Source organism: Dunckerocampus dactyliophorus, chromosome 1 (genome assembly GCF_027744805.1).
Source record: "Dunckerocampus dactyliophorus isolate RoL2022-P2 chromosome 1, RoL_Ddac_1.1, whole genome shotgun sequence".
Taxonomy (NCBI): domain Eukaryota; kingdom Metazoa; phylum Chordata; class Actinopteri; order Syngnathiformes; family Syngnathidae; genus Dunckerocampus; species Dunckerocampus dactyliophorus.
This window is the reverse complement of record NC_072819.1, coordinates 11,706,532-11,726,317: the sequence shown is the minus strand read 5'-3', so window position 1 is coordinate 11,726,317 and position 19,786 is coordinate 11,706,532. Positions and strand designations below refer to the sequence as shown.

General features: G+C 43.7%; 1 long non-coding RNA gene across 4 annotated transcripts; it reads right to left on the bottom strand.

Annotated features, from left to right (window-relative positions):
* Nucleotides 1-511: 511 nt before the first annotated feature.
* LOC129177301 (uncharacterized) lies at nt 512-13,326 on the bottom strand. Of its 4 annotated transcripts, XR_008569609.1 has the most exons (10): nt 7,999-13,326; nt 6,960-7,151; nt 6,726-6,859; nt 6,381-6,468; nt 5,987-6,077; nt 5,576-5,868; nt 5,254-5,380; nt 4,905-5,020; nt 3,942-4,036; nt 512-3,782 (listed from the first exon to the last, which is right to left on the bottom strand). It is a non-coding gene; the product is annotated as an uncharacterized LOC129177301 (long non-coding RNA). The 4 variants fall into 4 exon arrangements; XR_008569608.1 differs by having other exon boundaries at nt 5,254-5,868; nt 5,977-6,077; XR_008569607.1 differs by having other exon boundaries at nt 5,254-5,868.
* Between the last annotated feature and the right edge of the window lie 6,460 nt (nt 13,327-19,786).

Below are 19,786 nucleotides of genomic sequence, written 5' to 3'. Positions count from 1 at the left end.
GTTGTTGGTTTTGTTGCAGCGACGGTGATGTCAGCAGTATGACTATAGTTTTTTAATTTTCATTCTGTTCACTATCATGATCATTTCATTACTACAATTATGTGTGACTGTTTCAATGCAGTATTATAATTTTGATCACTATCATAGTTCATCATTTCATTACTACTATTATGTGTGACTGTTTCAATGCAGTATTATCATTGTGATCACTATCATAGTTCATTTCATGACTGCTATTATGTGTGATTGTCATTGACAGCTTTGTCATTGTGGTTGTTGTTGTTTTGTCCTTATGTCCTTGTTCGTCTTTGTGGTTGTCACGGACAATGTTGTTTCTGTTGTTCTATCACAATTGTTGTTGTTGCTGCTGTTGTCCTTGTCTCTTTTTTTTTTGTCCCCCCCCCCCCCCCCCCCCGTTTCCTTTTCTCTTCTTCTCTGTCCCCTCCTGCTCCGGTCGCTCCAAATTTGCTTTATAACAAGCATCAAAGTCAAAAAAAATTTGTATGACAGGGGAAGTGTATATCACACTTCTCTCTGGCAGAGTAAATCTGTTGAGCACTTGACGGCATTTAGATCTACAATTCTATCTGCTTTAAAGGCTGGACAGGACGGGGTGGGGGGAATAAAAAAAAAAACTGATGAAATGTTTTTGTCCAAGGTGTATGTAAACTTCTGATCTCAACTGTATACTGTATATGTATACCTGTATATGTAGTACCTATATCATTGGTAATATTACCTTTTGTTGGACTTACGAACAAATCGACTTGCGAACGGTCGTCTGGAACCAATTGTGTTCGTTGGTTGGAGACTGAGTGTATATGATAACCACATAAAATGTCCTCTTAAAAAATACTGAAGCTGTGATTAAGCACCAGGCCACAGTCTAGTGGTTAGCATGTTGGCCAACACAGTAACAGTCTGGAGATTGGGAAGACATGGGTTCGATTCTCCCTTGGGCATTTCTGTGGGGAGTTTTCTGTGTGCGTGGGTTTTCTCCGGGTACTCCGGTTTCCTCCCACATTCCAAAACTATGCATGTTAGGTCAATTGGAGACTCAATGGATGGATTGATGAAGGACCAAAAATTAAGTCACTTCCAAAACTCACACACTAACTGTAGTGTATTTAACTATTTTCGAACATTCATGTTGTCTTCTATTGGGTCAGTTTCTAGCCCTTTTTTGTTTGAACGTAAACAATGTATTGGCATTTGTCTGCCCATGACCAATTGATGTGGCGCCATAATCAAATCGCAAAATTCATACAAACACCATCAGTGCACGGAGAAGCGCTGCTAACAAATTCAGAATCAATTTTAATGATTATATTTTCAAAGCCCATTCATATTTGGCAATTCACTTAACTTTGCAAATTGTAAACCGTTGTGAGATGTTTAATGTCCAATTTTGTACTTAATTTTACTAGTTCATCCACCAATTATTTCAAATTTTATAATATCTGATCTGAAGTTCCCGACTGTTCAGTCTGTATTGAACATCTCTCCGCTTGTAAGAAAACCTGTTCTTTGAAACTAAAATGTATCTTTATCTCTGCCTCTATTTGGGGTTGGAATGTAACCTGCAGTAACTGTCCTGTCTCTCTTCACATAATTGTTTTATTTTATTTTCTAAACAAAATAGTACCTCACCAATGACAATTTATTCGAACAGGTACTTTTCCCAAGAAATATGTACGTTTATAATCTTCCTCCGAACCTTCCCCCGTGCAACATGCAACTTACTCATGTGCTTTCTAAAGCAACCAACCTAGCAGGTCTGGGGCTGTTACCCCTAAGAATTTGTTGTAACCAGTGAACTGATGATATTGTACGACAGTATTATGCAATTATTATTGAACATGTGAAAGCTATGTTTCAATCCCATAGGGATCTCTAATATTGATAAGAATGTCCCTGATAGGGAAATCTAAAATTCAACACTACGGGGAACCAACAAATCTAAATCAGTCAAGTGTACATAGCATCGGCGGGGATTTCAGCCAACAAAGCATGCGTTTTTTTGGCCACCACTTAATTTCCAGCCGGTTTATTTTAAATCAGGCAATAAAAGTGGGGCAGTAGGATCGTGTTGCATTGGTAGTTCTGAGAAATCTTCCCGTCATTTGCTTGCAACAGTCCTTTGTTTGATGGTCCAACCACCCACAGCACCTCCTCCTTCTGTAGATCCATAAAGTTGTAGCTCCTGGTGTGAGATTAACTGTCACCGGTTAGGCTGATTCTGTGTCATTACAGCCTGTTTCCTCTCCTAACATCTCTCAGCTGTATTTGAATCAGGTTCCTGGGTGTCATCTGGTCCATTGTCCAATAGAGCTCGACATCCTTCATCACATGATCTTTGTCATGCGTCCAAGTCCAAGCACCACAGTCCTTCCTGCAGCTTGACCCACAGGATTGATCGTTCCATCTGGTTCCAGTCAGGGTCTGTCCCTGTGACATTTCACCACATATGATGGGATCTTGACATCCACACCTGTCACCCTGTTGTTCCACTGGCCCAATGAAAATATTGTCAGGATGTGTGTCGTTAGGGTTCGTCTGCGCAGCAATTTCCACCTTGGAGTAGCAGCAAATAGGTCAGCATCATTCACAGTAGTCTTTCTGCACAGTTGTCATCTCATGAGACTGTCTCTCGATGTTGTCCTCCAGCTTGTCATCACCCATGTGATCTCTGGGTCATAACACAGTGATTGGCTCTTCTATGTTGCGTTGACATTTCACGGATCATCTAACCTTCTTGGCCTCCATCCTCTCCCTTGTGCCAAATGTGCATTGTCTTTTTAATTATGGGGCTCGACTTTAGTAATCTGATTATTCCCACCCCGCAAAAATTGGTTGAAAAGACATCATGACCATGCGTTGAAACAATGTTTTGATTTGGTTGAAAAGTGAACGGTGAAAAGCCCTCTTTCAAGTCGTTGAAAAGACGTCTCTCCATGAAGACGTCCCTTTGCGGTCCAAACTTAGTTGAAAAGTGAATGGTGAAAGGCCGTCTTTTTCAGGACGTTGAAAAGACGTCTCCATGAAGATGTCTCTTTGCGGTCCAAATTTGGTTGAAAAGTGAACGGTGAAAAGCTGTCTTTTTCAGGTTGTTGGAAAAGACTTAAGAATTAAACATGAATTAATTATAAATAATCACAAATTTAGGACAGAATTTTAACCCTTAAAAAAAAAAAACAAGACAATTTAACAAAAAAAATGTATCAATAAAACATTTACTGTTCTCACATGTACAACAACAAAATCTTATATCCAGAAGATCATGATATAAAGGATGTAAAACAAAAAAAATAGACTTCAATCCAGTCATGACTGTAGATAATACTGTACGTAAAGTGAAATGTTTCCATTTCATATCAACTGATCAGGGCCAAAACTAGTGTGGACCGATGAACTCAAACAACCAAAGTTCCTCCCTGATGTTTCGTCAATGCTGCACTGTGAACATGAGGAACGTTATAGTTAATAAATAAAATTTTGACATGAACTGCACGTATTGTGTATATAAAATCATATTTTTTTTTTCTAAAATAGCATTTGCAAGCAGTAATTTATTTACACATCCAGTGCAACGTTATCATTCATTATGAGTTGTGTTTGTCACCCAACAAATGTCCAATACAAGTTGTGGACACACCAGTTTTATTTTTTTTAAGAAAGCCTCCACCAACAGACCGCCAGGGAGCATGTTTGAAATGGTCTGCCATAGTACGTGAAATTTCATGGTCTGTACATGGCTTTGCTGTCCCACATTTTGACAGCAGCTGCAATGACAAAGAAAATCATAACATTTCTTTATTCCTAATTACACAAAACAATCAAATGAACAACAAAAAATGTATACGTTGTCGCATTTCAAATTTCTAGACAGAAAAATCCATATAATAAAAAAAAAAAACAAAGTTGTGAAACTCCATATGTACCTGTCACAATGGCGTAAAGTTCTGTCGGTTGGAATGCCCTTTTGGAACCGTGGCCCTACATATTGAATGAAGACATCAGGGAGTTTGTCATCAGCCTGAAAAAGTAGCACAGGAGGTGTCTACACTTACCGGTCATCAGTTAACTTCTTGTGCTATTTAAGAGCTGGGGAGGGATGATGACAGGTGAGGTTTGGAGGAATATTATGTTTGATGTTTATAAAAAGTGTTTACATCAAGTTGTCATGTCCATATTCATGTTCTCTCTCTCTCTCAGCTATACCGAATGTTTTTTTTTTTTTTTTTTTTAAACCTGATTTCAGGTGGTGCTAAAACTTAAATCAGCACTCCCTTCTCAAGTCCATGACTTTTTTTTTTTTTTTTCTCTTAAATTGCAGTTAACTCCCCAAACATCAACTGCAGCTACAGAAACACTTGTGCCCTCTGGTCAGGCTACCTGACGCTAACGGCGAAAAGGAATGGTGGGCATTTATGAAGGTGTGGTTGTCAAGCAGAGGTGGAGATATTTGAATTAGGAGCATTGTGAGCTGGCAAATTACATAGCAAGCCAATCAAATCCTTAACAGCATGTTGAATCTCATGGAGTCTGATCTAGGCAGACCACAAGAAAATGACTGGGTTGTTTGAGTTCACATTTTGTGGATTGATAGACACACCAGATATCCAAATATGGGTGCTACAGCAATGGAAAAGTGAGTTTAGCATAATATGTCCCCTCTAAAATGAGATGTGGTTATTGATGATGTGATCAAAACCTTCAAAATACATACTATTTTTTGGACATTTTAAATACTGACCAATAAATTGTGCTCATATTTGTTTCTGGGTGTTATTCTACTTTACACTAGTCGACTACTCTTAATTAAAATGTTAATTTAGTTGACAGGGAAATTAGCCGCCAGGAACATCCCTCGTTGTGATGAGATTAGAACTGTTCAATCTTACCATGTCTGGATGTTGAGTGTCCTAGAGTGGAAGGTGTAGCACTTTGATGGCTTGATCGGTGATTGGAAGAGTTGGGACGCTCCTTCTAGAGCGGGACTGCCCTGGAACACCAACACCTGGCACACGTGGGACAGGAAGACAGGAAATTGCTTTGAATGATTACGTGAACTGAGGAAAAGTTATGTGAAATCAATTTCCCTCACTTTTCCAAGGCCTGGAAATGACAATTTTCTAATTCTATGACTGTTCCAGAGTTTTCGTATGTGTAGGATTTCTACATTATTGCACTTTGTTTCTATACCCTTCCCAAAAAATAGGTTGCCAACAATGTCTAAGTTGATTATCTTACCATATCTGGAAGATGAGCGTCTGGGAGTTGAGCCCACTGATGACTGAGAACAAGAAGTGGAATATCCTCCATCACTTCCATGACTTGATTGGTGATCGGGGGGAGTTGGACCGCTCCCTTGACAACCCTGTAACACCAAGATGGCATGTGTGGAACAGGAAGACAGGAAAATGCTGCAACTGAGAAAAATACATTTCCAGAACTTTCCAGGCACAGAAATACCCTTTTCCCAATTCAATGACTTTTCCTACGATTTTTGTGGCTGTCATCCAGGTCATTGTATTCTCAGTGCATTGAATCGATCGTAACTGATGTGTCCCACCTAGTCTTTGAGCATGAACTGGACTAGAGCTGTCCTATCTAGTCTGACTGGTGTGTGTCCCACCTAGTCTTTCAGCATGAACCCATGAAGCCTGCTCGGATGAAAGGCAAAATGTCCTCTAAGACAACCCAAACAGTCCAAGAGGTTAAATAAGTAAATATATAAATCATTTGCATGCGAGTGTGAATGGTTGTTTGTCTATGTGCCCTGCGATTGGCTGGTGACCAGTCCAGGGTGTACCCCGCCTGTCGTCCGAAGTCAGCTGGGATAGGCTCCAGCATGCCCCCGCCACCCTAATGAGGAGAAGCGGCAAAGAAAATGGATGGATGGAGGTGGGCTAGAGGTGAATATTTGCCACTGATATTTGTATGTGTGACACAAGCCTGATGATTACTACATACCACATCTTACCATGTCTGCTGTCATGTTCACTTCCAGCATCCTCTGGATGAATTTGGCAGCCGTCTAGTCCAAGTACACACGTCATTATCCATGGTGGATTCTGGAATCAAATATCAAATGCAGCTTATGAAGCTTATTTCACACCAATACAGATGGCCTGACTTTTATTCAAGCTTTGAATTCAAGTCATATAACTTTACTGTATATTATGCAGTGTGATTATGTGCACAGGGCCTCTTCAAATGGCGGCCCGCCATCTTTTAATATATTTATTGTGTGTTTTGACTCATTTTAGCAAATACACTGGATTATTCCCCTAATATATCTTTGTGCTCAAGCAGATTTATTTACATTTTTAATTAATCTGTAAAATCTGTCTATTGTGGTAGCCCACTGGACTTACCCTTAGGAGTGGTTTGATCAATGGTAGCAGAAGCAAATTCGTTCTTCTGGATTTCAGGAGGCTTTGGATATGCATGCAAACCTGTATCCTTAGAGATATAAAATAGTCAAAACAGAATTCATATATCACTGTTTGCAAAACTTTCTAATAAAATAATTACTTGAAAAAAAAAATCTGATTTGACCTAGATTCAAGCAATTTATAGCTACTTATTTGTTTTTTTCTTCGCCGCTGAGATATCTTCTGACAGAATTTGTCCTAAAATTGCTACATAAATTAGCCTACCTTTTGCAAATTAAACAATATACAGTACAGTAAAAGGTATTTTAAGTTGAGAACATTTACCATCAACAAAATCATACAGTATGTCCTCTTCTTTACATGTCTCTTCCTGATTTCTTCTGGCACGATGGTGGAACCCTTATGGTCAGTTTGGGCTGATGAAGTGTAGTTATAGTCTTCACAATCTTTCTCATTGTCTAGAAAAGTCATGCCCAAAGTTAAGATGCACCAAATGTCAAAACAACCTTTTCGAGCAATAGTTTATTTATGCTTCATAAAAAAAGTTAAATGACATACCTGATATTGTCTTTATTTTCACAAGTGGGAACGTGTTCCAGTCATCGTCTGGGTCCTTTTTTTATGGGCTGAATGCACACTTTTCTTTGGCCATCGCACAACATTTCCTTCTTCCTATATCCAGTTTTTTGGGATGACACCCTCAAACTGTTTGTGACCCTCAAGCCAAACAGCCTTTGCATAAACCATTGTCTGTAACACAGGCAAGGAGAACAGCAAGAGTAGAAACTCGACATTCATCTTATAAAATCTAACACTGTTTTAGTACAAAGTGCATAAGTGTAAAAATGATTTTAGTTTAGTCTGAAAAACAAAGCTTTTTAAAACTCATTCAGAAAACACATCTGTCTCTGAAGTAGGTCAACTTTATAAAGTAGAAGCAAATTAAAAAGAAATATGTTCATAGCATTTACATTACTCTTCCATGTCTACTCACGGGCTACAAAATATGACCCGGCAGGACACAAATGGCCCGTAAGTTTGACACCATTGATCTAACTGCACCCAAGCCTTTTTCATAGATTCTGCAGAAAATGGTCGCTAGCTGCATCTAGGAAACTTTACAAGTGGAAATTCAGCATGTGTGTGGTCAGAAACATTTAATTTGACACCAACATCATTCAAATCCGACAATTCTATCAAATTTGATGTCGAAAATGTGTATGTTGGAAAGTGGCGGGCACCTGGGAAAATGGCGGCCATCTTAAAATGTTCCGTGGCTAACGGGCTTTTTTCGAAAAATGGTCCAGTATTCATGTCAATTTCGGTGCTTGCATCACTATTTGAAAAATGATCTCACTTATCTACTACACTATGGGTCGCATGTAGGCAGAAATATGGATACTGGTCGCATTTCGCTGCCGTGTGAACTACTGCGTTAAAATATTGTGCTTGCAGCTAACCTGTAGATAGACAGTTTGCAAAGATAACTTCAACCAGTCATTCTCGATTAGCATCCATTAGCGCACTAATGTTAGCAAGACCAAAATTCAGTCAAGCACACGTTTTATACTACAAACTATAAGAACGTGATACTTACAATGTGCCTGTATCCGTCGCTCTGGTTCTTCAATTAAGTCCAATATGTCTCCCACTTCTTTTGCCGCTTCTTCACACTCCAAGTTGGATTTGAGTGACGCATGCGCAGCCGAGTACGTAAGACGCTGTCGATCTTCATCACGTGGGTTGTACATCCTTTGATTCGCTGATGGCTTCTCTGACCGCAAAATGACGACCTAGGTTTGATTCTATTGGGCCTGACGGTTCCAGGTGTCAATCACCGGAATCCGCCATTCTGAGCCGGAGTGAGCAACTGTTGAACAGCTGGCTGTAATAACGCAGCAGGGCGCAATGCGCACAGGCAGTTCGTCACTATTTTTAAAATCACAAGCAGTTTTTAGAGCCCTAGTGAAGTTTAATTGAAATGAATTTTTTTTTTATAAATTGGAACCGAAAAAAATTCTCAATTGACTCTCCAGTTAAATGTGCCATGGAACGCCTTTACGCTGTAGTTTTGCTCCGCTTTATTTTAGCAGCATAAAACTTTGCACATGTATTGTTAGAAGGTTATTACACGACTTCTTCAGTGTTTAGCCTTGATCAGCCTATTTTCCAGGAGAATAGATAAAAGGGATTTCTTTCAAATATTTTCCAGTGCTGCTCTGCATTTTACTTTGACACATCAACAGTGATGATTACAGATTAAAGTGTTAGCTTTGTTTTGATATCAAGATTGATCACATGATTTTATATTTACAAAGTTACCTGTTTAGTTTGGGCATGTCATTTTTGGGCAGAAGCGTAAAAAAATAGGTCTCTGAATATTCTCATTCATCCAGGTCATTGTATTCTCAGTGCATTTAAATCGATCGTAACTGACGTGTCCCACCTAGTCTTTGAGCATGAACTGGACTAGAGCTGTCCTATCTAGTCTGACTGGTGTGTGTCCCACCTAGTCTTTGAGCATGAACCCATGAAGCCTGCTCCGATGAAAGGCATTATCCTGTTTCTATAGTTGTTTCAATCTAATTGCAGCCCTCTTGGCTAACTAATGCAAGCTGGTTATAAATTATACTCTAATTAGTGTCTTAAGGTGCGGGACTCGATTGAAGCTGTATGTAAAAATGGTATGTTAACTTCCTGTTCAATGTCATTCTCTCATATTCAACTGAACATGCTTCGTCCACCCATTTTTCTTTTTTTTGGTCCACTTTGTACATGGACACAAACTCATACATTATTTTAATTACTGTCAAGTGTTATTTTTTTTTTGCTGTGCTCCCCACCAACGCTGAACAATTAGGACGCAGGACTTCACTCAACAAGACCAGACTGTTTTTCCTTTTTCAGCAGGTGAAAAACCTTAAGACAAACAGCACATTAACATTTTATAAACCCAAGTACTAACAAATCAAATAATTATCAAAACCCATAATAAACAATTAATACAACACAATTATCAATTATCACCCTTCTATATTAACCTTGAACAATTACACAAGTACATAAAATAAATTCTCACCCTTTAAGTTAAAACAGATTTTAACTGAATTATTTAAGTGTAAATGCAAAAAAGTAAATTTTGTAACCACGGGAAACAATGAATTAATGGAACTGGTTAAATCCAACACACAAATTAATAAATACCTAATGAATTAACCACAAATTTTACAGGCACATATTTACAATCCATATCCAATGTAAAATTATTATCCAGCAGTGAACCAAGTGACTCGTTTCCCCCATAAGCAACCATTTACCCAACCAACATTACACAAAGCACCTTGCCCCACATTCCAATGCCACAGCAGCGCAACAAGTGCCGCACATCCACAAAGAAAATAAAAAGTGATCTTACCGGCTGTCCGTTCAGCTCTATGTTGGTAGTATTCTCACAGCTCTATGGAGGAACTAAAACCTTTGCTCTGCTCTGCAGTGGCGTCTCTTTACTCTGCCTGATTTGACACAGCTGCGTAATTAGCGCGCTCGCGCACCAGCTGATGAGACGGGAGCGCTTACCGCTGTAATTTTTCATGAAAGTAAATTGACTTTGATTATGTGAATTGACTGGCCGAACTAATGCCGAATTATATTTAAAAAAAAAAACCTCTCTAGGAACCTGGTTGAATACGAGAGTGGATGTGCTCTACCAAGTGCTCTCTTAAAGAAAACTGCAATAATCTAAACAGGGTTCTGCCTGTTGCCGAGCGCATCACAGGGCCGCCGCAGTCACGGGCTCGCGCATCAGCTGGCAAAACAGCTGTTCGCCATAACAATTACTGTGGGGTTCAAGTTCCCCTCTGCTGGCTGGTCATATCAGGCCAATGTTTCCACTTCTTATCGATACTATTGCAATACTCGATGAGAGGATTATTCCTATGTACCATATCATCTGCATGCTTCGGCCTGTTGTAACGACTTCTGTGTACCTTTATTGTCAGAATTCTTATCCAGCATGAAACCCACTCGAACCAAGTCAGTGTAAACTATTGTAAGACCACGTCACTGATAATAAAACTGAATAAAGTGTGATGATGGTGTTTGTCGCTCTGCTGCCGCCTGCTGTGTATTTGCTCTCTGTGCAGCTTCAGCTGGTGTGGGTGGAGTCCCCAGCACACACCTGCAGGCAATCTCATCAGGCACCCTTCTTATACTCAGCAGCAACTAGGGACCAGAGCCAGATTGTACTCCTTGCTACCTGTACCGCTTCGTCCGGCTCCTTACCTGTTCACAGCTTTCTGGCTCACCCTTGTACCCTCTGCTCAGTACTATTTCCTGTTACACTAGTTGTTGTTCCAGCTCAGGTTTGCCTGTAGTGTTTCTCAGTTGTATTCTAGTTATTTCCTGTCAGCCTTCTACTGGCAGCGTTTTGTGTTTCTACTTTTGGTTTGTGACTTTTGTGTTGTACTTTACCCCACTTGGGACACTTTGTGTTATTACAGTAAATACCTTTTGTATCTATTTTTGGTCTGCTTCCCTGCGTTGGGTTCCGCCCCTTTTACAAGTGGCTACCCCCACTTGTGACAGAACAATCTGGCCACAATGGAGCCCGCAGGATTTGACCACTTCCGCAGCGCCGTGTCTCATCAAGGCCAGCTGGTCAGCAACCATGATAAGAGGCTGCGTGATATTACGGACACCATTTCCGCACTCACCCTGGCGGTCGACAGTATGGACCAACGTCTAGCGAGGGTATGTGCACATCTGCTGCAGGAGGACGAGGCAGCCACAGTTGCAGTGATTACCTCCGCTCCTGCCTCATTATCGACACTGATGACTAATTCAGGACAGGAACCTAGTATTCCTCACCCTCCTTGTTTTTCGGGTGAGTCACAGTCCTGTGAACAATTTTTGCACCAATACTCGCTGGTGTTCGATCCGCAGCCAACTACTTACGGCTCGGACCCAGCACGTATAGCCTTTATTATGAGCTTACTTACCGGCAGAGCAGCTACATGGGCTATGGCCATTGGTAAATCAGTTCCTGCCACGCGCACTTCTATGCAGACATTTCTGGCAGAAATGAGAAGTCTTTCATCACCCGGTTCATGGTAGAGAGGCCTGGGGGTCGGCTACTAGAACTGAAACAGAGGGGACGCACGGTGGCGGATTTCGCCATTGACTTCCGTGTAATGGCTGTCGAGAGCGGCTACACCGATACTGCCGTTCTTCGGGACATTTTTCGTAAGGCTCTTAATCCTCGCATAAAGGACGAATTAGTGGCTAAAGACTATTCTGTCATTGGATTAACTCATAGATCTAGATCTTGGACAACCGCATCAGGGACCGAGCAAAGGAGCACGCGGAAGAGAGGCGGATCGATACTCCGCGACTCGTATCAACCCTGCCGATGGAGAGGAGACCTGCCTTGTGCCTTCCGATGGAGACCGACTCAACACCCACAGAAACCCCAATGCAGCTGCGAGCTCGCCTTCTCACACAAGCATAGAGGACCCGCCGCAAGATGGAATTATGCCTGTATTGCGGTGATCCGGATCACCGGCTCCAACGATTCCCTGGACAGAGACGGGGATCGACCTCGGGATCGGCCGAGAGTGTCAGATCGGTATCAGGGATCGATCAACCCAAGGTCGGGGATCGTCCTGCGCTCAGGGACTGAGTATAAGACCAATGCCACTCCTTTTCAGTCTTGCGCACCCCCATACAGACTACAGGTCCATGGAACTATCATGGGAGGGGGGAATAATCAAGTTACTGTACTAATTGACTCTGGTTCTGATTGTTTTTTGGACCCTAATTTTGCTAAGTCTTGCAATCTTAAGTTAGTTGAACTATCCTCCCCTAAGGAGGTACTATCCTCGGATGGGCGTCTCTTGGCGGCTGTGTCTCACCAGACAGAGCCTTTGTCACTCCGGTTGTCGGGTAATCATTTTGAGAGTATCCGTTTCTATTTAATTCCGTCTCGTTCCGCCCCGGTTGTTCTTGGTCTCACGTGGCTAAAATTACACAACCCTTCGATTGATTGGAACAGGATGCGTATAAATAACTGGAGCCCCTTTTGTCACGCTAATTGTTTGCGCTCTGCTGTCACTGAGACTCCCATTGCCCATGTTGTTGAAGAGAGGATTGAGTTATCTGGGGTAACCGAGACCTATCACTACCTGAAGCAGGGTTTTATTAAGGACAGCGCTCAAACTCTGCCCCCGCATCGTCCTTACGACTGTGCTATCAAGCTGTTACCAGATGCTAGCCTGCCCAATGCCAAATTATATAACGTTTCGGCCCCTGAACTACAAGCCCTCAAAGACTACATTTCCTCCTCTCTTGCTTCTGGATTTATCCGCTCGTCCTCTTCCCCGTTAGGGGCGGGATTTTTCTTTGTCGCCAAGAAGGATAAATCACTTAGGCCTTGGATAGACTATAGGGGGCTCAACAGTATCACTCTCCGCAACCGGTATTCTCTCCCACTTATGGACTCCGCCTTCTCCGCTTTGCATTCGGCTCAAATATTTTCTAAATTAGACCTACGGAATGCATATCACTTGGTACGCATAAAGAGGGGAGACGAGTGGAAGACAGTCTTCAATACGCCTAAGGGGCACTTCGAATATTTGGTGATGCCATTCGGACTTACTAACGCCCCGGCGGTTTTTCAAAACTTAATTAACGATGTGCTAAGAGACATGATTAATCGTATTTGCTTTGTCTACCTGGATGACATTCTCATTTTCTCTAGGAACCTACAGGAACATACCCGTCACGTCTGGCTTGTCCTCCAGCGACTTCTAGAGAACCGGTTATGTCAAGGCAGAGAAATGCGAATTTCACACCACCTCCGTGTCCTTCCTGGGGTATATTGTGGAGAAGGGTCAGATACGTGCCGATCCCGCTAAGATCCAGGCAGTGGTCGAATGGCCGACTCCGACAAGGAAGCATTTGCAGTGGTTTTTGGGTTTTGCAAATTTTTACAGACTATTTATTCGTAACTTTAGCAGCAAAGTTGAACCTCTGACCATGCTTACATCTTCCAAAATACCATTTGTATGGAACCCCAAGGCTGAGGAGGCGTTTAGACAACTTAAGAGATTTTTTTACAACCGCACCTGTGTTAATTTACCCTAATCCTGCCTTACAGTTCCTTGTTGAGGTCGACGCATTGGATTCGGGAGTGGGAGCAGTCCTGTCGCAGCGGTCCCCAGTTGACCAAAAGCTCCACCCGTGTGCATTCTTCTCGCGTTGCCTCACGAAAGCAGAGGGTAATTATGATGTGGGAAAGAGAGAGCTGCTGGCCATCGTTCTCGTGCTACAGGAGTGGCGTCATTGGTTGGAAGGTGCAGCTCTTCCATTCATGGTCATCACCGATCACAAGAACCTTGCATACATTAGAACTGCTCAAAGACTCAATGCCCGTCAATCCCGGTGGTCCCTTTTTCTAACCAGATTCGACTTCTCCATTACCTACAGACCCGGCTCGCGCAATATTAAGCCCGACGCACTGTCCAGGACCTTTTGATACCACGGAGGAGGAGGCTGCACCAGAGACTATAATACCTGTGGCTCGGGTGTTGGGGCAGTCCAGTGGGATGTGAAGAAAAGGGTTTCGGAGGCTACCAGCGGTACGGAACGACCTCACGGCTGTCCACCGGGAAGACTATTCGTTCCCCAGGATCTGAGGTCGGATGTCATACAGTGGGGGCACTCGTCTAAGATGGCATGCCATCCTGGGGTCAGTCGCACACAAGCCGCGGTGGCGCAGAGGTTCTGGTGGCCATCCATGACGACTGACCTAAAGGGATTCGTCGCAGCCTGCTCTGTCTGCGCCAGAAGCAAGACTTCGCCGTGCTCCTGCCGGACTCCTTCAGCCATTACCCGTCCAGCCCTTGGTCCCCACATCGGCCTGGACTTTGTTACTGGACTACCTGCCTCCCGAGGCAAGACCATCATTTTGAGCATAGTAGACCGTTTCTCTAAGATGGTCCACTTCATCGCCCTGCCGGGTCTGCCTTCGTCTCTCGAAACAGCGCACCTATTGGTGAGACATGTATTTCGTCTTCATGGCATACCACTTGACATTGTCTCCGACAGGGGTCCCCAGTTCACGTCCTGAGTGTGGAGGGCCTTTTGCAGGACTTTGGGAGCATCTGTCAGCCTATCCTCGGGACATCACCCTCAGACAAACGGCCAGACAGAGCGGGCCAACCAGGACCTTGGAGCGGCGTTACGATGTTTGCCACCAGCACCCTGCATCATGGTCCTCCCACCTCCCCTGGGTTGAATATGCCCACAACACCCTCATAAGCTCAGCCACAGGTATGTCACCGTTTAACGTTGCTTACGGTTACCAGCCTCCCCTATTCCCTGCACAGGAGTCGGATGTTGCAGTTCCGTCCGTTCAAGCCCACCTGCGTCGCGCCCGAAGAGTCTGGCGGGAGACGATGGCGGCACTCAGACGGACAGCCGCACGCAACCAACGCCTGGCAGATCGCCATAGGGTTCCGGCACCGGACAACCAGGTGGGCCAGGAGGTTTGGCTATCGGCCAAGGATTTGCCACTAGCAGGAACCAGCAGGAAACTAGCTCCAAAGTTTGTGGGACCTTTTCCTATTGATGCCATCATCAGCCCCTCCTCCATCAAGCTCAAGCTCCCATCATCCATCAAGGTACATCCAGTGTTTCACGTCTCCTGCATTAAACCAGTTTCCTCCAGCCAGCTGTGCCCGCCGGCCGAGGCGCCGCCCCTGCCGCGTATGATCGATGGCCCTCCAGCATACACTGTGAAGGCTCTTTTGGACTCCCGCAAGAGGGGTAGAGGGTTCCAATATTTGGTCGACTGGGAGGGATATGGTCCGGAGGAACGTTCCTGGGTCTCCCGCTCCTGTATCCTCGACCCCTCACTCATTAGCGACTTCCACAGTCTTCACCCTAGCAAACCAGGTAGGCCGTCAGGAGACGCCTTATAAGAGGGGGGAATACTGTTATGATGGTGTTTGTCGCTCTGCTGCCGCCTGCTGTGTATTTGCTCTCTGTGCAGCTTCAGCTGGTGTGGGTTGAGGCCCCCAGCACACACCTGCAGGCAATCTCATCAGGCACCCTTCTTATACTCAGCAGCAACTAGGGACCAGTGCCAGATTGTACTCCTTGCTACCTGTACCGCTTCGTCCGGCTCCTTACCTGTTCCCCGCTTTCTGGCTCGCCCTTGTACCCTCTACTCAGTACTATTTCCTGTTACACTAGTTGTTGTTCCAGCTCAGGTTTGCCTGTAGTGTTTCTCAGTTGTATTCTAGTTATTTCCTGTCAGCCTTCTGCTGGCAGCGTTTTGTGTTTCTACTTTTGATTTGTGACTTTTCTTGTGTTGTACTTTACCCCGCTTGGGACACTTTGTGTTATTAAATACCTTTTGTATCTATTTTTGGTCTGCTTCCCTGCGTTGGGTTCCGCCCCTTTTACAAGTGGCTACTCCCACTTGTGACAATAAAGTATCCGAAGTGTACTTACAGTATGAAGTTATTAAATGATTCTAGAGCATGCCCGGATATTGAAATCAAACAACGTAAAGTAGCATTTGTGTGATGAATTAAACATCAAATCAGTAAAATTCTACAAGTCGACAATATGCTTCAGTTGGTCAGTCGGTTAGGCAGATGCTGTCCTGATGGTTATTGCGCTGCAGTTGGCACCAGTGAGGGACTTAATTTGGGTCGAAGACCGCCCTGTGTCTCGGGCAGCCAATCGGATCCTCCGGCTCAGTGCAGGTGTGATTTTTTTTTATTTTTTTTTGGGTCTACCACTTGACTTTTTTGTTCCATAATGCTCAGGATCTTTCAAAAAATGTTGAATGACTGTCTTACTACGCCCAACCTCAGCAGCAATGGCACACTGCGAGAGGACTTTCTTATGCAGCTCGACAATCCGACCACATTCAAAAAGACAAAGCTTAGTTTTAGCCATCAGGAGGGCATGACAGTGTGAACGCCCCAGTGACAGAAAATGAAAATTTTGAGCAGATTCTGGCTTTTATAGCCTGTGGTCTTAAACTTTTGCGATCAGGTGATAAACAACCTATTTCTTTTTTTTGTTTAAATTACAAGTTCCAAATGTTTTTTTTCACTCCCCCCTCTTGCTCTTGCATATTGTAGCTGTACTTAAAACCTCATTAAGATCCAAATGTGCAAAATGCAAATTCTAGCAATTTTTCAACTGGTCTTAAGATTTTGATCAGGTCTCTGCCAGGTTTTTATGTTCTTTTACCACTACGAAAGGCATGGCCAATGACTTTGCCAATGCCTCCATTCCCGCAGCGCAAGAACAATGACCAGCAGCTCTCATGTCATAATTCCCGTCTGCGGTGGTGAGGCGGTGCGAGAAGAATGCACATGGGTGGAGCCTTTGGTCGACCGGGGAATGCTGGGGCAGGACTGTTCCCACTCCTGTATCCAACGCGCCGACCTCTACAAAAAATTGCAAGGACGGATCAGGGTAAGAGAGAACAGGTGTGGTGGTAAATAAAACTTTGAGTCTAGAGAAGGCGGCCTCAGCTTCCGGGTCCATACAAAAGGGACCTTAGAAGATGTAAGGCTTGTGAGAGGTTCCGCTTTGCTTATTACAATTGCAAATGAACTTTCTGTAGAAGTTCGCGAACCCCAGGAACCTCTAAGTGCTTCTTTGATGTGGAAGACGGCCAATTGACCACCGCCTGGATTCTAGCGGGATCGGCTTTTAGTTTGCCCTTCTCCATGATGTACCCCAGGAATGACACGGAAGAGGCGTGAAATTCAGAGAAGAGAAAAGAAGCCCGTCCCAAGTGCAGACGACGAAGGTCAGATAAGGCCTGCAGCAAGAGAAGCAGAAATGTAATCTTTAATTGCCTGTTGCTCGGGTCCAGATACATTATATAACCGTGTGTTAGGCAGAGGAGCACCTGGAAGTAGTTGATAGCACAATCATACTGCCGATGAGGAGGTAGAGTTTGAGGCACTTGGGCCAAGTCGTGATACTCAACCGGAACCCCCGACAATTCAATTTTCTCAACTGAATGTTTAATATTAGTAGACAATTAAAGTGGCAATAGTTGCTCCAATTAATAATTTGAGTAGTGCTCCTCCAATCCACCGTGAGATTAGACAATTTGAGCCAGTAAACCTAGAACAATGAGCGCAGACTGGGACGGAATGATATAAAAACATCTTTTTGTGGTGGTTGCCTGAAAGCTGCACAGATAACTCAGTTTGAGTTACCACCACCAGGAAGAGTCCAACCAAGCAATGGACCTCCTTGGGTGACGGGGAGCTCAACCATTTTTGCCAACAAACCTGGAATCTAAGAAACTATCATCAGCGCCAGAATCTTTAAAGGCAGAGGTTTGGATATTATGACCCCCCCAATGGTGGAAGGCGTGGATCAATCCCCACTGGCGGGTCGAGCCCCGGCTGATACCCGGCGAGCAGGTGATCCGGTGTGCTGCAGTAAAGGCACAGGTAGAGACGGCGACAATGTGACCTTTTGGATGAGGCAAGGCGATGACCCCCTCAGCTGCATGGGCACCTCCAAGGAGGAAGTGGATGGATCCGTTATAGTGATGTTAACTAAGCCGTCGTCCACGTGGATTGTTGAGGTGAATGGCGAGGTCGATAAGACCATCCAAGGATATGGTGTTGTCCCGCACCGCTAGTTCATCTTTAATGTGGATGTTTAATACCTTGTGGAATATTCCACAAGGCAGTATCATCATAGCCGCTCTCCGCCGCTAGTACCATTGGCTGCAGGTGTGTGCCGGCAGCTTCGTCTCTGCAGGACAGCGAAAGGCAGACAGGCGGCAGCACAGATCATGACACTCCGCCTCCTTTGGATACTTCTCAGCCAGTTTACTCAAGCCTTCATCGACAACAGCATGGTGAGCTCATCTGAAAAGACAAAATGGCCGCTTGTAGTTTTAAACTTCTACAGAGAATTTCTTATAAAATTGTACTATAATATTATTGTGTTATAAATTGTTGTTTTCTCTACTCTTTTCTTTCTCTACTCTCTTTTCTCAGCTCACCTGTGAACCTTAACACCCGCTCACTGGGTCCCGTTATTCCTCAGGTAAACCCACATCTGGTCACGTGTCACAAAGAAAATAATGGAAATTTTACAATGATCAATTTCAGCAAAACCAAAAAGGCCAGTAGGTGACAGACTGCAAACACCTTCCTTCTTCATTAAATGTCTCTTTTACAGTATTTATTCTTTTAACAGTTTTTAATTCCATTTAGATGTGTTAAACTGTGTGTTACTTTACACTTATAGGACAAAGAATGTTAAAATATGACTATGCCTGAGGTTTTATGATGGCCACAGTTTGACCCTGGAACAGATTATTTATATTTAGATTATGGAAACATTTGAACGACAAATCAAATTTCGTTTAGGCATACATTCATACATCAAGGAAATCATGCCATAAAATGGCATATTGTGGCATGCACGCGGCCATAAGGACCAGGCAGCTCATTTGACAGGAGCCAATGATGAGCTATGAAAAACTCTTGTCGACCCATTGGAAATTGTTACTCTTGTACTAACAAACAATGCATTGAAGAACACAGTGGTGAGTCTGGCACGGAGTTTGAAGCAGGCTCCATCCACTACCACTGTGTTAGATGAAAGAAACATCACCATTAGGTCACGTCCTGGTCATCCCAACAACAAAAATGGTAAGAGAAAATAGAGTGCACTGTTGTGCACAATGTAATTTTTACATTACTGTTTATGTGTATGCACAGAAAAACTAAAGAAGCGATGAAACACTTGTTAATCACCTGAAGCACATTTCAAAATTGTTTTTTTCAAACATTTGACTTACAAGTAATTTATTTACTCATACAAAGTGCAAATCAAGCACTTATAAAAAAAAAAGAGCAAATAAATTACATCATTTTTAATGTAAATGTTACAATTGACCCCTCCGTGAATCACCACCTTACCGTGGTGGAAGGGTTTGTGTGCCCGAGTGATCCTAGGAGATACTGTATGTTGTCTGGGGCTATATGCCCCTGGTAGGGTCTCCCAAGGCAAACAGGTCCTGGGTGACGGGCCAGACCAAGAGTGATTCAGAAGACCTTTTATAAAGAAACACACGAGGAGAGACCGCACCTACCCCGGACGTGGGATACCGGGGCCTCACCCTGGAGCCAGGCCTGGGGGAGGGGCTCTCACCCGTTGGGCCCGGCTGGGCTCAGCCCGAACAAGCCACACGGGATCTCCCCCTCGTAGACCCACCATCTGCGGGAGCAAGCATAAGGATCCGGTGCATTGTGCTTTGGGTGGCAGTCGAGGGCTGGCGCCTAGGCGACCTGGTCTTCTGGTTCTTGGGACATGGAATGTCACTT